The sequence below is a fragment of the Globicephala melas genome, chromosome 3 (assembly GCF_963455315.2).
Source record: "Globicephala melas chromosome 3, mGloMel1.2, whole genome shotgun sequence".
Taxonomy (NCBI): Eukaryota; Metazoa; Chordata; class Mammalia; order Artiodactyla; family Delphinidae; genus Globicephala; species Globicephala melas.
In genome coordinates, this window is record NC_083316.1 from 125,420,057 (window position 1) to 125,438,190 (window position 18,134).

At 45.9% G+C, this 18,134-nt stretch overlaps 1 long non-coding RNA gene across 1 annotated transcript in view; it reads left to right on the forward strand.

Moving 5' to 3' along the window:
* The window catches only part of LOC132597111 (uncharacterized), a 33,004-nt gene extending 17,091 nt beyond the window's left edge, over window positions 1-15,913 (forward strand). The window contains exons 2-3 of the long non-coding RNA XR_009563490.1: window positions 6,681-6,859; window positions 15,575-15,913. This is a non-coding gene — a long non-coding RNA (uncharacterized lncRNA). The remainder of the gene's footprint in view (window positions 1-6,680; window positions 6,860-15,574) is intronic.
* Window positions 15,914-18,134: the final 2,221 nt, after the last annotated feature.

Below are 18,134 nucleotides of genomic sequence, written 5' to 3' on the forward strand. Positions count from 1 at the left end.
ACACACACACACACACACACACACACACACACACACATCAGATTTGTTCACCCCTCAGCTTTGTCTCCTGCAGAATAAAAGGGATCCCAACTCCTTGTTTGAATGCTATGGGGTTTTGAGTAGAAAAAAATACTGCTCCTTCAACAAGAAGAGTTTCAGGTGATAAAGGCCTTTCTTGCTGGTGAAGGGAGGAGGGAGAGTCGGGACTTCAGCCCAGTTTTAGGATGGCCTCAGTTGGCCCCAGACTGACTAATAAAGTGTGAAATTGACTTCATCCTCCGCCACGTCTCCCCAGCCAGTGTGTCCCTGTAGCATCTCCCTCTGCTACCACTAATGCAGTCCTGCCGCCATCCCCTCTGTCACCGGCAGACAGGCGGGTCATCAACGCCCACGCAGCCCCAGGGCCCAGTGCTCTGCAGAGCCCATGAAGCCATTTGGCCTCGGGCCAGGATGGGCTTTCAAAGCTAGAAGCATCCGATGTGGCATGTCTGACGCACCTTCTAAGTCAGCCACTGGCCCTTCCTGTCCCTATTTACTCCTCTGGCACTGGCTGCTGAGGCGTGGGCGAGGGCTGGAAGCGGGCACAGCATTAGGTGAGCTCTTTGAGACTCTCCTCCCACCCCACCCAGTCCACTGCACCAAATGCAGGGCTGAAGAGTCAGAAAAGAGAACAGCAAAATCAGGGAGCTCAAGGGAGCTCTTGCGGGGGCTTTAGGGGCTGCTTGGGGGATGATAGAAGGCCCCCAAACCCCTCCTTCCACTAGGACAGGGCCATTTTGGGATATCTATTTTGTTTATTTTCTCCTGTTTAAGATTTTCTAGGAGGAGAGGGATTCCATGGCTCTAGTGAGTCCTAAAACCAGTGATCTGTCCAGCAGTCATTCCCAAACCTGCCTGTGCATCAGAATCAACCAGGTGACTGGGTAAAAAATACAGATTCTGAGACCTGTAGCGTGTTCGTCTACTCAGCACCCATTTCCTCTTCTTCTGAGGAGAGCCCCTAGGTTACCTTAGAGAGCTGTCACTGCCTCACACGGCCCCATGTAGTTTGGGTGGTCTCCAGGGTCAAGCCTGTTCCCCAGGCCGGGCCAATCACAGAGGGATCAGCCCAGGGGTCAAAGCTAGGTTGGAGCAGGCAGCCCCAGGATTTTGTCAGAGCTGTAGGGGAAGAGATGCTCTCTTTTTTCGGAGGCTCTAGGCTGGTAGCCATTGGCCTGGGACTGCTGGCTAAGAATGAAACAAACACAGAGGCAAATCATGACAAGGGATGAAAGAAGAGAGAGAGAGAGAGAGCAAGCTCATGACATGTTATGAGCACCTAGATCCAGCCATGTCTGTAGTTTATTCCTCTGGGCTATTCAAATGTATGAGCCAATAAATTACTCTTTTCTTTTCTTTCTTTTTTTTTCTTTTGCTTCAGCCAGTTTGAGTTGGGTATTTGCAACTTGAAACTGAAAGAGTCCAGGCTATCACCCCTACCCTCACCCCGCCACCTTCCCCCCTTGGTGTCCATATGAGAAAACTGGCATCTTGGTGGTTTCAAAGGGTTCCTAGTTTCTGGTATCCTCAGATGTTCCTTGGCTGGTAGATGCTATTCTCCTTGTGTCTTCACATGGTCATCCCTCTCTAGGCATCTGTCTCTGTGTGTAAATTTCCCCTTTTTATAAGGACTCAATCATATTAGATTAGGGCCCACCCTAAGGACCTCATCTTAACTTGATCATCTGCAAACACCCTATTTCCAAATAGGATCACACTCACAAGTACTGAGGGTTAGAATGCAACATCTTTAAGGGTATATAATTTTTCAACCCATCTATCCAAGAGGATAGAGCAAAGAAGAAGAAGAAGGAGGAGGAAGACAAGGAGAAGGGGAAGTTGAATATGGGGATAATAGGTATCACCCTGGGAGCTTTGTTTTTCTCCCCAAAAAATCATGGTACCCAGAAACTACTGTGAACTTAATTTTCTGGGAGTGTGCTGATACTCTAAAAATAAAGGGTTTGGAATATTAAAAAGAAAGAAAGAAAGAAAGAGTCCAGACTAATACACAGATGCCACCTCAGATCTACTGAATCATGATCCCCATGGATGGAGTCCAGAAATCCGGATTTTTCAAGAAGCTTCTGAGGAGGTTCTGATAAAGTATCATCGCTTTATCAGTCATTGTTTGTTTGGACATCACTGAGATCCTGGTCCAGTGATGTACAGACAAAAGCGATCCTTCCATATGTGACCGTTATAATTGTATGTGAGAACTCTGTACACATTTTCGATCCTTACAACAACTGGATGAAGTACAGGTTATTCTTCCCATTTTACAGATGAAAACACTGATGCCTAGAGAGGTGAATGAATGTGTTCAAGAGCACACAGCTAATAAGTGACAGATCTAGGCATATGAGTCTCTAAAGCACATCCTCTTTCCACCACGCTGCACTTCCCAGAGTGGCTGTGCAGCTTGCCTAGAGCCTTAACACCCAGTGTCGGAAATGTCCTCTCTCTTCAGATACTCTTTCAATAAAGCAAAGCCTATGTGAGTCATTTAGTGTGCTGTGGCTACAGTAAGAGAGGACTCCATTATGAGTCCTAAGCAATAAGGATAACTTATTACACTGCACTCTAAAAAGTCCAAAGTAGGATGGTTCCAGGATTGGTTAATTCAGTGGCTCAGTGTCATAAGCAAAGGCTCAGGTTCTTTCCATTTTTCTTCTCTGTCCTCTTCAGGTGTCACATGGCCTTCAGGCTGGCTCTCTTCTTGGCTACAAGATAGCTGCTGCACTTCCAGACATGACAGTGTCCAGCATAGGGGGATGGTCTGTGTGTGTCTTCCTATGTGTTTCTTTTTGTCAGTAAAGAAAATGGTTCTGAAAAGGCCCTGGCATATCATTGGTCAGAATTACATCACACATTCATACTTGGTCCAGTTGCTGGCAAGAAGGGTGGGGCATCATGATAGGCTTGGAGCCATCATGATTCACCCTGAAGCTGGGCTGAGTAGACACCTGAACAGTATAGGGCTCTTCAAAGAAGGATGGAGGGGGAAGAAGGTTGTTGGGTAGTGTATGCTGCACAATTCCTCCCCGGCTTCCTGGGTTTCCCTCCCTGATTCTGGGCCCAGTCTCCAGAGGCATCTCTCTTTTCATTAGTCATGATCTTTGCAGGAAGATCAACTTTCAGATTTCAAAATCTTCCCCATGGCTCCTTCATCCTCTCTTCCAGTCCCCTCCCAAAGCCAGCAAGGTGTCCTAAAGAAATGCAGGCCTTTCCCTCCAACATCCAGAGGTGCTCTTCCTGGCTTTACTTCCCTCGCTCTCTGTCAGACTGATACCAGATCACTAGGTTGCCAGGAGGAATGGTACAGCATGTGTGGTGATGGGCATGTGCTATTGCCTGCCCATCACCTGTTTCCACTGCTTCTAATCACAGAATGCAGTGTCCTTTAGGAACCACTCTTTCCCACTCTCAAGTCTTGGGTATAAGAAACACGGACTCTAATTGTACCCCCAACTCTTAATGGGGTCTCTTCCCCTGCATCTTGGGGCATGTGACTTGGGCCTATTCAATTGTTGTGTTCAATGCCTCTTGCCACAGGACTTGATTTGGGATAACCCCAGTCTGTTCCCTGAGAGTCATCTCCTGAGCCTTGGGCTCAAACTCTTGGGGGAGTGAAATTCTATTTCTACTAGGGTCATTGAGCTCCAGATTTGAGTCTGGAGCTTTCAGCAACCATTTTACAACTTCCTAGGGGAAAGTTGGTCTGCGCATGAAGCTAACACTGAGCCTAGAGACTGAGATAGAGAGATCCTAAGGTGCTGGATACAACTGGGCCTGATGCCAGACAGCACTGTACATCTCAGTCACATGAGCCAATAAACTTTCCTTTCTTGGTGAACCCCGTCTGAGTTGGCATTCTGCCCCTTGCAACCAAAAAACGACTAAGATAGTACATGCTTTTGAAAAAGCTGAACTGTGCTCCCCTTTGGCTGAGTTATACAAGTATAAAGGGGAGTAGTGGAAGATAAGGTTGGGAAATCAGGCTGTAGGCACATGGCAGGGGTCCTTGAAGACTGAGATGGGCCACCCAGTCTCTGAGACCACTGGGGCCTAAGCAGGATCTCCTAAGGCCAGGTGATTCTAGGAGTTGCTGAACAAGCTAAACTTTGACCCAGGGATCAGGTTAATGTCTTTGTAGCTGCTGATAAAGTAGAAATTTTGATCTGAAGCAGGACTCATCCTCCAGGCCCGCTTTCACCAGGGAAGAGTGAGTGAGTTCTGCATAATTGAGAATGATTGGAAGACAGGAGCTACTGGCATTTATCAACTGTTCCTATGGGCCAGGGATGAGGAGGGTGGGGAAGAACCCAGTGCAACTGATGAGAAGGTATGGGGATACCACCAAATGTGTCCACATCCCTCTTAAATTGCCCAGGATAGGACATGCGCTGACCAGAGTAGATGGAAGGACATCACCTCCCTCTTTCTACAAGACCTACTTCTATTGATATTAACGTGGCCTGAGATTGTACTCACTTTGGTTTAGCACGTTATGCTTTGTATTAAAATGGATGTCATACATGCTGCTACTATGTCATGTCTCCTCGCTCACCTCAAGTCTTCCAAACCCTCTTCCACCTTGGGAGAAACGCCTCCACTTTCAACTTCTTTTCAAGACTCCATGAATGCAAAATCTTGTCCTCTTGGAGAGGTGAGGTGGTCAAGGAGGAGACAAGAAACCAGCTCTCGTTCTCTTTAATGTCCAATAGCAGCAAAACAAACAAAAACCAAAACCCCAAAAAGACAAAACACACATTAATATCTCTGTAGAGTAACCAGCCGCATGTAGGCTTAGCCCTCCAAATTGTCACCTGTATAGTCAGTGCATTTGTTCCTGACAGAGTCTCTAGGAATCCAATTCCGTCCTCCCACAATCACTCCCGTCCACACCTTCCATGCATTCCACTGTCTTACCTCAGATGTCTTCATTCAAGTGTCTGACCAAAAAAGTGTTGCCCAGGGCTTCCCTGGTGGTGCAGTGGTTGGGAGTCCGCCTGCCGATGCAGGGGACACGGGTTCGTGCCCCGGTCCGGGAAGATCCCACATGCCGCGGAGCGGCTAGGCCCCTGAGCCATGGCCGCTGAGCCTGTGCGTCTGGAGCCTGTGCTCCGCAAGGGGTGAAGCCACAACAGTGAGAGGCCCGCGTACCACACACACACACACACAAAAATGTTGCCCAGGACAGTATCAGGGATAAAGCCACCATTCCTTCTGATTTTGCTTCCAACCAAATCCATAACACAAGATCATTGCTTAATTCCTCATATACATGATCTTCTTTGTTTATTTACATAATACTGCGTGTAGACTTTGGTCCTGGTGCTTTACAAATATTAACTCATTTAATCCTTAAAACAACCCCTAATCACAATTGTTATCCCCATTTTACAGAAGAAGAAATTGTGGCACATATGGATTAAATGACCTTCCCAGTGTCACAAAATTAGTAAGTGACAGAACAGAGATTTGAACCCAGGTAGTTTGTACTCTTAAACCTGTGCCCAGGGTAGGCACACTTTTTCTGTAAAGGGCCAGAAAGTATTTTAGGCATTGAGCACCACATACAGTCTCTGTCCCAACTACTCAGTTCTGTCGCCCTAGACAATACATAAATAAATGGGTGTGGCTGTGTGCCAATAAAACTTTATTTAGAGACACTGAAATTTGAATTTCATATCATGTTCAATGTCAGGAAATACTACCCTTTTTTGATTTTTTTTTCCCCCAACCATTTAGAAATATTCCATTCTTAGCTTGCAGGTTATACAAAAATAGGGAGTGAGCCAGGTTTGGTCTACAGCCTATAATTTGCTGGCTCCCACTCTATGCTATGGTATTATTCAACCTGATCCTTACAACTTCTTATCGTCTTCATTTTCCAGACAAAGAAATCCAGTTAGAAGAGGTTAATGATTTGCCCAGGGTTACACAGTGAGCAGATGGGGGAGTCAGGATTTGTACCCAGGTTTGTCTTGACCCCAGAGACTCTAGAGAGGAAGAAAGCTGGCAGAGGCCAGCAGGTGGGCAGGAAGCAGGGCTGAGATGGTGGCATCAGTGCCGCCTACCTTGGCCTGAAGCCATCAGTCACCAAGTTGCTGGCAATCCCCTCCCCCACCTCTCCCTCTACCCCATTCCCCAGGAGCCTAGTACAGCAGCCTGGGACTTCTCTGCCCTGATCTGCCACTAAGGCCCTGTTTAACTGGGACTTGCAAGAAACTGAAATGCTCTACCTTTCAAGCCTGGAGCCAGAGAAACCCAGAAGCTGTCTTGACTTGGCTTCATTTTGCCTAGCACAACCATTAGGGGAGGGCAGATCTGGTTTAAAAGGGCCCTGAATTGTCACTTGTGAAGAAACATCAGCTCTGGCCTAAGACTGGGAAAAGGTAAGGGAAGAGTGGGGGAAGGGGAGAGATAGAGACCCAGAGGGACACGCAGAGAGAAACATGAGTCAGAGATGCAGACACAAGTACACACACACAGAAAGATCCCTTAACAGCTGTTTTTCGGAACCAGAACCCTATTTCCTAGTTCCTCAGCTCTGCGGATGCAGAAAAGCCAATACTGCAGCAGAAAATCTCCCCACATTACTTGTTGTTAATAATTACTTATTTTGTCTTTTCTAGGTTTCTGCAACATTAACTTCATTCAAACCAATGAGCAGCCCTGAGATGTGCATTGTGGAGGTTATTTGCCTGAGGAGGGTTGTGGGGCTCAGAGAGCTCCAGCACCTTGCTCAAGATCACACAGCAAGTTAATGGCCAAGCTGGAAGCAAGGATCAAGGCTCCGAACTTCCAGTGCACTGTGAGTTTCTTACAAACCACCCCCAGAAATAAAGGGGACACTGAAGGTCAGGGATTTAGTTCCTTCGCTTCCCTTCAATAAGTGAGCCCCTCAATTCCCTCTTTGACAAGGAAATGATAGAGACATAGTATGTCTGAACTTGAGCAAGGCAGTGGACAAGCAGAGGCATGATATCCTCATGGTTATATATGATGGAAAACTGTGAGACAGATCCAAGGACAGCTGGATGGATTTTAGCCAGGAGATCAGTACCCAAAGGATCTTGGTGAATAGTGTTTACGTAGAAGGATGCTATGCCACATGATTTTTTAAAAAATACTTTTTATTTTTAAATTGATTTTTGGCTGCATTAGATCTTCGTTGCTGCACGCAGGCTTTCTTTAGTTCTGTTGAGCGGGGGCTACTCTTCATTGAGGTGCGCGGGCTTCTTTTGTTGCAGAGCATGGGCTCTAGGCACGCAGGCTTCAGTAGTTGTGGCACACAGGCTCAGTAGTTGTGGCGCACGGACTTAGTTGCTCCGCAGCATGTGGGATCTTCCCGGACCAGGGTTTGAACCCGTGTCCCCTTCATTGGCAGTCGGATTCTTAACCACTGCGCCACCAGGGAAGCACCATGTCACGTGATTTTTATTACTAAAATTGAATGACTTGAGTTCCCATCCCACCTCTTCTGAGAATGACTCTCCTCCCAACCTGTGGCCCTCTCTTCCAGGATAACTCTCAGAACAGTTACTTAGTCCTAACGGGCAGTTTAGTTGCCATCTCCTGAAGGAGAACAGAGAAGCCTGACCACTAGGTATCCTGCAGTTGCTGAGACAGCCATAGGAGGGCACTGTTGAAAAGGGGCAACTTGGTTGCCTAAAGGCCGTGTTCTTCCACCGCCTGGAGACACGTGGTCGACAACACCCAGCCCCAGGTACAGCCCCTACCCTCTAAAGAAACCACTTCATTGATCAAGGCACATTCCATCTGGCTGGTCCTGCAGGTGCTTCCCAGGGGGATGTGGGAAAGGGAAAAGACTTTTTTTGCACATATTCCATGACACATAGCCTGGACACCCAGTGTAACAGCTCTGTATTTCCACATACGCTCAAACATGGTTGCTTTCGTTCAGAGGTACACCAACAGTGTGCTAGGGTAGTAGATTGGGACTGGTTTGCAGGCTCAGTGATAAACTGGCCCTAGAGGCAGCAGCCCCCATGCTCTTGCCCTCTCTAGGATCACTAGTGGGTAGCTCTTAGTTTGGGGCTCTACACCACCCATCCCCCTCCCCAAAGCACCCCAGCTTCATTAAGGGAAATTGCCTCCCTGACTGTCTTGGGGAGGGGGTACTTCTTGGCTCCTTTCTTCCCCTGCTGGCCTCCTCCAGTTGAAGTCAAAGAGGTCAGATCCCTCCTCGACTCACCTGGGGGAATCAGTGGGGAACACGTGCTCTAACATGCTCTTTTCCCAGGACTTTAACTCTGGCAAGGACAAGGAAGTGGTTTCTGGCCGTTCTCTTTGTGGCAATAGCAGTTGTGGGTCATTGATAGCATCCTTACCTATGTCCTTATTAAAGGAAATGACTGATTTTCCTACTTATGCTTCTTGACCCTCAGTTTCCTTAAGTCCTGTTGACCCAAGCCTGCTCTTCTAGCCTTTCATCAATTGTGTAAGCTTCCATTGGCCTTCCAAAAAAATCCCCTGCTCTCTAATTTCTGGTGCTCACACGAAGAACCCTGTCTGATACAACCCCCAAGAATGGAAGAAATCTTTTCCTCTTTCATTTCCAAGGTTCACCCCAATTCGTTCCTGAGAAGGATAGTTTGGGTCCCCCAGAGCACATCTCCACCTTTCCTGATGTAAATCTTCATAGGTAAAGCAAACAAACACAAAGGAATATGCTCCCTAAATGTTGTCAATGTTAGCACAGGTAGTGAGATTACCGGGGGCTTCATTTTCCTCTTTTTGCTCATATTTATCCCCTGAAAAAACTTTCTTCCCATTTCCATAAACTCCATTTCGTTGATTAAGAACAACAGCATTGGGACTTCCCTGGTGGTACAGTGGTTAAGAATCCACCTGCCAGTGCAGGGGACACGGGTTGGAGCTCTGGTCCGGGAAGATCCCACATGCCGCGGAACAGCTAAGCCCATGCGCCACAACTACTGAGCCTGCGCTCTAGAGCCCGTGAGCCACAACTACTGAGCCTGTGTACCACAACTACTGAAGCCCGCATGCCTAGAGCCCGTGCTCCACAACAACAGAAGCCACCTCAATGAAAAGCCCGTGCACCGCAACGAAGAGTAGCCCCCGCTCGCCGCAACTAGAGAAAGCCCGCACGCAGCAATGAAGACCCAACACAGCCAAAAAAAAAAAAAAGAGAGAACAACAGCATTTATCTGTGTGTTTGTTCAAGTGCAATTAGAGAAACTAAGACACAGTAATGCTCTTTTTCATGCTGAAGGAGGGAGCCCCTGTCCCTGTATGGGTGTCCTTGAGAAGGAAACTTGTCAGTGTTTTGGCACTGCACTGCTGGCTGTTATCACCCACTGGTTTGGGTGTATTTACTGACAGAGCTAAGGGCTGATATCCTTTGGCTTTGTTGTATGCATGACTCAGAACGTGTCCTCACCCTTCCTTGTCCCCCCGGTCTCCCCACATAAACAAGGAGGAGAATGGCAGTAAATGACCTCTAGGAGTTCTTCTGCTCCATTCTGGGGCCTTTGTGAAGATTATTGCCTGACGGGAGTAGCATCCAGGAGAGAACCTGGAATCCCACCCTTTGGGTGGTAAGGCATTGTAGATGTCCCATGTACTCAGCACTTTTTTTTTTTTTTTTTTTTTTGGCTGCACCGTGGCTTATGGTGGGATCTTAATTCCCCAACCAGGTATCGAAACTGGGCCCTTGACAGTGAAAGGATGGAGTCCTAATCATTGGACCACCAGGGAATTCCCAGCACTTTTTGAATTGCAGATGACAAAACCCACCCCAAACTGGCTTAAGCAAAAAAGAGAATTTATTTATTTATTGAAATATAGTTGATTTACAATGTTATATTAGTTTCAGGTATACAACACAGTGATTCAATATTCTTATATATTATACTCCATTTAAAGTTATTACAAAATATTGGTTATATTCCCTGTGATGTACCAAAAGGGAATTTATTGACTCATATAACTGAAATATTTAGGTCTAAATTCAGGCTTGGCTGGATCCAGGGGATAAGAAAGTGTCATCGGGACTTGGTCTCTGTTAGTCTCTTCTTCTGCCCTCCTTTGCCTGCTTCATCCTCAGGCAGGTTCTTCCCCAGCAGCCCCAGGTTTACAACTTACCAGCTTAGCACTTCTTCCCAAGGGTTCCAGGAAACATCCCAGGGCTGACTCTCACTGGACTGTTAAGTGATATGCCCGTTGCTAAACCAATCACTCCCCGGAGCCAGGGTGTAGATTCTGTTGATTGGCCAGACTTTGTCATGTTCTCCTGAAGTTGGGAAGAGGGTGAGTATCGCTTACACCCGTGGCCTAAGATATGAAGAGGGGTAGTTCACTAAAGGCAAGTCATGAGCTGTTACCAGAGGGGGAAACGATGCTGGGAAGGAAAAAACCCAAAGGTCCTCTCAGGTTCATCTAGATCAGCGTTTATCAAAGAATGTTCCCCAGATCGACAGCATCCATATCACGTGGAAACTTGTAAGAAATGCAAATTCATAGGCCCCGCTCCAGACCTACTGAATGAAAGGGGCCCAGCTCTATAGGTGATTCAGATGCGTGTTAAACTCTACTCATGTAGACCAGTGGATCGCCAGCCTGACTTCAATTAGAATCACTGGGAGAGCTTTTAAGCCACCTGGACCCCACTCCCAACCAATCTGATCAGGATAAGGGATAAGGGAAGGGATAGGGTGCAGTCTTTGGTGCTTTTGAAATGTTCCCCCAATGATTCTAATGGCAGCCAAGGTTGACTGAGGTCAAAGGAACTCTTGTTCTCAGCTCCTTCTAATTTATGCAATGCAAACAAACGAGGATGCGGACAGTTCCTCTGCTGTGAATGGTGGTTTAATAAAGGAGTGACTTAGGAAGTGGCAACTCAAGCCTAGGCAAGTGAAGTAACAAAGCGGGGGGGGATGCATGATCCCCCCAACTGCACGGAGTCCGAACCAGGAATTCCCTACACTCTGATAAATTAATCTTTACACCCTCACAGACAAATCACTCAAGAGAGGAGGAGATTAGAGGGGAAACATAAAAGGCAGTTTAATGAGCGCTTACTGAATTTCGCTCATTTAAATCTGACATAATCCTGTGAGGTAAATAATACTAACTACAGCTATAATCTTGTGATGTAGGTGATATTAACCGTCAAGGAAGAAGACACCAAGGGTCAAAGACTAAAGTTACTAGACCTTGGTGGCTGCACTGGGTTTTGAATTTAGAGCTGTCTGGTTCAAAAACCAGGGCCCTTAATCCCCATTCTATGCTGCTTCTGAGAAAGGTCAAGTTCTCCTGTTAGGAGCAGAGGAGTTTGGGGAGGAGTTTGGAGGTGAATTCTCTGACTCCACATGTTTTGAGGAAAGAGCACTGACCTGGAATCAGAACCTGGACTGCGCTCACAGCTCTGTTCTTGACTAGTTATGTGACCTAGAGCAAGTCACTTCTCTAGCTGGGGCCTCCGCCTCCTGATTTGCACAATAGGATAGCTTTAAATGACCCCTAAGGTTTTTTTCCATTCTGTTTGGATGATGGTATCAGGAAGTTTCCAACAGAAGAGATTTCCTGCTTCCCAGGATCCTAGGACTTGTTTTGAAAGACTCCCGTGTTCCAGCCTGACCAGGTATTCAAGTTGTTTTGCTGTTTACTAAAAAATTGCTCCCTAGACCAGGAGTCAAGGATTTCTGATTTCTCTAAGGCTTAGAAGTCAGCACAGCTCAGACAGGAGCTCTAACATCCGCAATTAAATCTTGGAGAACTAAGACACTGTAGAATTTTGTAGGGTCTCAGAACATATTTTTGTCACATAGGACTGCAAAAATCACAGTGCCTGACTCCAACATTTATCCGTAGCTGCTGCACTCAGCTCTGGGCTGGGCAGTATGAAAGACACAGAGATGAAGGGGCAGCACCCTGATGCCAAAGAGGAGGAGAGCCGCAAGTTGGGGTATGGCTCTGATTTCAACCTCACGTTAATGAGGGAAATGCAAATGAAAACAAGATGCTTGCTGGCATCAATGAAGGGGGCAATACCCAGGGCTGGCATGGATGTAGTGAAATGAGCACTCATACACTGTTGGTGGAATGTTAATTGGTAGAGTTTTTCCAGAGGGTAGTTTGTAATATTTCAAAAAATGTAAATGTGCATACCCCTTCATCCAGCAATTCCACTTCAAAGACTGTCCTCAAGAAATGCTTACTCTATGCACAAGGAGGTAAAACAAGAATGTGCACTGCTGTGCTGTTTGTACTGATAAAAAGCTGGAAACAGTCTAGATAGCCATCAAGAGGGAATGGCTGAACTGGGCTCCAGTTTTGCTCTGACATACCACCTAGCATTTAACAATCACAAAGAAGATCTACATATATGTATATATATATATACACATATGAAAAAAGCCTGAGATATAGAAATAAGTTAAGACGGATAATGGCAAAGATTGGCAAGGCTGTGGAGAAATTGGAGTCCTCATACATTGCTGGTGGGAGTATAAAATGGTGCAGCTACCTTGGAAAACATTCTGACATTTCCTCAAATGGTTAAACATAAAGTTACCATCTGACCCAGCAATTCCACTCCTAGACATATAAGCAGGAGAAATGGAAAGATATATTCACACAAAAACATATACACAAATGTTCATAGCGGCATTATTCATAATAGCCCCAAAGTGGAAACAATTGAAATGTCCATAAGCTGATGAATAGATAAATAAAATGTTGTATAGCCATACAATAGAACATTGTAGAATATTGTATGAAGTACTCATAACATGCTAAAACATGGATTGACCTTGAAAACCTTATGCTAAGTCGCAAAAGATCAATATTTTATGATTCCACATAAATATCCAAAATAGGCAAATCCAGAGAGACAGAAAGTAGTTAAGTGGTTGCCCAGGACTTCGAGGGGATGACAGCTAAAGAGTCAGGGGGTTATTTTGGGGTAATGGCAACGTTCTAAAATTGAATGTACTGCTGTGTGAACAGCTCTGTAAATACACTAAAAGCCAATTAATTGTACACTTAAGATGGATGAGTTGTAAGGTATATGGATTATATCTCAATAAAGCTAAAAATGCACACAGATACAAATAAATACAAGATTTTTCAGTGAAACTTTGTTTATAATAGCAAAAGAAAATAACCTAAAAACACATCAATAAGTGGTGGGCTAAGGAAATTATGGTAAATTATGGTACATGTGTTATCATGGAATAAAATGTAATACTATGTATGCCAATGGCAAAAATGAAGAAGTTCTGGGCTTCCCTGGTGGCGCAGTGGTTGAGAGCCCGCCTGCCGATGCAGGGTACGCGGGTTCGTGCCCCAGTCCGGGAAGATGCCACGGAGCTGCTGGGCCCGTGAGCCATGGCCGCTGAGCCTGCGCGTCCGGAGCCTGTGCTCCGCAACGGGAGAGGCCACAACAGTGAGAGGCCCGCGTACCGCAAAAAAAAAAAAAAGAAGTTTTATATGAACTGATGCGGCACGATCTTTAAGATATATCACAAAGTGAGAAAATCAGTGTTCAGAACAATGTGTATAGCATGCTCTCCTTATGTAAAAAAGAGGGGAAAGAATATTCACGGGCACTTGCTTTTTTGTGCATAGACCAGGATCAGCAAACTACAGTCCACAGGCCAAATCCAGCCTGCTGCCTCCCTTGGTACAGCCAGCTATCTAAGAATGATGCTTAGATTTTTCAGTAGTTGAAAAACAATCAAAAGAAGAATATTATCTCATTATATATAAAAATGATATGAAATTCAAATTGCAATGTCCATAAACAAAGTTTCATTAATGAGCCATGCTCATTAATTAGTGTATTGTCTATGGTTGCTTTCTCAATACAATGGCAGAGTTGAGTAGTTGTGACAGAGACCAATAAGCTCACAAAGCTTAAAATATTTATCATCTGGCCCTTTCCAGACAAGGTTTGCTGACTTCTGGCCTAGCTTATCTGGAAAGATGCACTGGAAACTGGTGACCCTGACTGGCTGCTCCGAGAGGGGATTGCACATCCCCAGCTGGGGGATGGGGCTGGAGGGAGACTTCTCATGGTGTACCCTTTTGGACCTATTTTTTAACTGTCACCAAAACAAAAGCTATATGCTTCTGCAAGTGAACATGTTAGGATGTACATATGTAGAAAATTGTTTCAACAGATAAACATCAAATGTATAACTGAGGTTTCTTGGAGGGAGTGACTGGCTGGGGAGAGTGGAGTCAAGTGGCCTTAGTAGTAAAGATATTGTTGGAATATTTTACAAGGAGAATCACTGCATGCATAACTTGTGCAATTAAAAGTAAAGAATGCACACTTTCTAGAGCTGTGTGTTCCGAGAGGTTGTGGGCTATGCCGAGGGACCCATTGCAGTTCCTGGCACAGGATGTGCCCCACAGCAGGCGCTAATCTAGTGACTGAATGAATACAAGGGCCCAAGAGACTCGTGTCAGGAGTGAAGGGGTTCATTCACAGGGCTGCATAGTTCAGAGGGTGCTGGGGTGAGGGTGGAGGATGGACTAAGATGAAGGGAGGGAGAAAGGCAAGAGTGTCTGAGCAAGAACACCATCCCTAATGCCCTCCCAGCCCAAGCTGCCAGCCCCCCATGGGCTTCAGGTACCGTGGCTGAGGAGTCCTAGCCTTCTGAAGAGCTAGAGACATTTTAGCATCTCCCTACTCCCCTCCCCCAATAAGGTCCCCTATTTTTTGTCCTTTACAGACTCTCTTGAAGGAGATCTGGCTGGGGGCTTGTACAAACCAGCTGTGCCTAATTCTCCCCAGAACTGCTTTTTCAGCAAGCACCATCTGTAGTGTCGTAGCTCTCTGTGGGGAGACTCCTCCCGCCTGCTGTCCAGTGCTGCTGTAATCCTCTGTCCAAGGACCAAGCCTGTGGTGGCTGCAGCAGAACTGGATGGATGCTCACGGGACTGAGTACTTGGCTCCAGGGACCTCTGGCCTCAGGGGTGTCTCACACATGGACAAAATGAGGTCACCTCTTGTCCTCATTCCTCTATGATAGATGACATGAGTGGAGCCATATGAAATAGAGCCGTAGCAGCCATTCCAGAGGAACTGCCTTCTTACAAGTCCTGTTTTCTATACCTCTGAACTGGACAAAACCACCAACATTCCAACTCAGCAGAGAAACCAGAATGTCCTGTTGAAAGGACTATCAATGAACTTTTACCTAGCGACGACTTCACCTGACCAGTGAAGTGCAAATCTAGCTTTACCTCATCTTTTTATCAATGAACACTTCACCTGATCAATTACTTGGTCTTACACCAATAAACTCTTCTTAAAAAAATAGCTTACCTCAAACAAACAAAAAAACAGCTTACCTCATCTATCTCTCTTTTTTTCCCATAAAAATCCTGAGACCCTTTCCTATAATCAGGACACTATTTGGTTTTCTACCTAATTCTGTGTACCCCGAGTTGCAGTTCTTTGGTCCCAAATAAACACCTTGCCTCTGAACTGGACTCTCATGGTTTTGTTTTGGGTTTTGTTTTTTTTTAGGTTGACATCTTCTGCCAGAATCAAGGCCGCCATTTTATTCAGGGAATTCTTTACGGTCAGTCCATGTAGTTTGGATTCCAGATTGAACATATGATTCATGCCTGGCCACTCAGAACATTCCATTTCCCTGGTCACGGTGATTGGTTCAGAGATGGGCATATGACCCAGGTCAAGCTAATGAATGTCAGCCTCAGGATTTTTGCTGGAGCTATGGCAGAAGAGGGGCTGTCTCTCTGCTGGGGTTGCTACATGCTGAGCTACATTTGGAGCTGCTGGTTGACTTTTCGCCATGACAAAAAACAAGCCTGCCTGACAACAAAGCTAAGACAGAAGGAAGTAGAGCTGAGAACTGGAGACTGGTTGATGACCTTGTTTAAACTGGATTCAGCTACCCTTGGCCCTTTTAGTTAAATGAACCCCTGCCCAAATTTTCTTTTCTTTTTTTTTTTTTTTTTTGCTTAGGCTGGTTTGTAGTGGCAAGAATTGTGACTGCTACCCAGAGTTGGCAGAGCCAAGCCTCCTATCAGATCCTCTGAACATTTCATGGAGATTTCATTTCCATCCCCTTTGCTGTGCACTTGGGACCCTGTGTTAGGCCTTTCCCAGCTGCCCTAAGGCAGACTGCTCGTCTGGACTGCTGGCTCTCACCCTCCTCTCAGAGTAACATGTATGATGCACCTAGGCTCCCTCTTCCCCCTCAGTACCAGCCTACTCCTCTGGGTGTGTTTAATCCTAGATTTCAGTTCCTGATTATCCAGGCCTGCTGCCTTAAGCCTGTGCCCACTTATGACTGAAATGGGGTCCAAGACATGACCGTCCTTGTTCTTTAATATTTACTGAGCCTTTCCTGTATGCCAGACTTTGTGCCAAGTGCATTACATGCGTAACCTCATCTTCTCCTCTCAATAATCCTATCCAGGTTGGTTTTATGATTTTTATTCTCCTTTACAAGAAGAGGAAGCAGCGCTTAGGGAAATGAAGTCATTGGCCTAAGGTCAAACAGATGAGCCACTTACAGGTCGAGGCAGAGCTGAGACTGAACCACGGAGGGAACTGACCCCGGAGCTGGTGCTCTTGGCCACAGCACCTGTGCTTCCTACCTGAGTGAGTAGCAGGGTCACCTGGGGCACTGGTGCCTATTCCATGGCCGGCCACCTCTGAGTGAGGACTGAGCAGGCCTGGGATGGGATGTGGGAAGCTACCTCTTTAACAAATGGCCAGAGGATGCAGAGGCACAGGTTCCCAGGACCTTCCCCTCAGAGTAGCCATTATTCCCCCATTAAGGACATTGGCCTTAGAAAGGAGTTTGGCATTCCCAGACCTATTTGTGCAGGACCTGAATTTCTGCCCTGGCTTAGGAATGATTACAATGCAAAACAAACCTCTTTGCTGACAGAAGGAAAAGAGAGATCAAGGGCATGTGGGATGAGCAACTCATGCCTGGGAAGAAAACAAACAAACAAAAAGAATAACGTCATGCCACTCTTTGGCGGTGGGACCGGGGGCTGAGGATATGTACTCTAAGAGGAAGAGGTATAAGTGAGGTCCTGGGGGAAATTCAAATTCTATAGGCTTAAAAAAAAAAAAAAAATTCTATAGGCTTTCTTCATTTTTCCCTAAAAACAAATGGCTCTTACTGCGCCCAAGGATGAAGTTCAAAGTTCTTAACAGAGCTCAAAGCCCAGCCTGTGCTGGTTGTTGTGTACTCTTGATACCTGGCTTTTAAGCATGCTGTTCCCTCTACCTGGAAGGCTCTTCCCTTCCCTTCCTTCGCCTAATGAATGACTTCCTAATGAATGAGATTCTTCAGGTCCCAGCATTGACGGTACTTCCTCTGGGAAGGCTTGCCTGGCCACCAAATCTGGCTTAGGTGCCCTTTCCTCAGTTTTCTGTTAGCTCCCTATCATATATTATGATCTTACCCTCATATTTTATTTGCTGTGTCTGATCCCCCCAGTAGACTATGAGGTTCCTGAAGGAAAGCCCATGTCTATATTCTCTGTTATAGTCTCAGCATCAGGCACAAAATAACAATCCACTAAATAAACAAACAAACAAACAAACAAATAAATGAAGGTGTGATGAAATTGAAACAGGAAGCGCAAGGCAGTTATTTGCAGTGATCATTTCAACCACTAGATGACACGCCATCATGACATCCCATTTGGGATGGGCTGGGAGTGGGGGTAAATTTGAAGGATGAGCAAGTTGATGGTGAGACAAGACTTCCCAGTGGCCTCTAATATTCTCCAGGCTAAGAGCTGGAGACCTTTATGCGCCCTAAATTTGTATGTATGGAAAAATCTGCTCAGGTAATTGCCTTCCTCCAGAACCCCCTCTCCATCAAGGGTTACATCTTCATGCTACACATCAAATGCTTTTTTGACTTCTCTAAAGTTTCTTCTTTTGCTTATTGAAGAGTTGTTTTTGTTACTGTTATTGTTGTTGCCACTGATTGCTTGAAATGGTTTTATAAATTGCTTTTTTAAAATTACTGTTTAGAGAAAAAGATGAACCTGTCACTTTTAGGATCTGAGCCTCCACTGGGTTCAATCTCCTA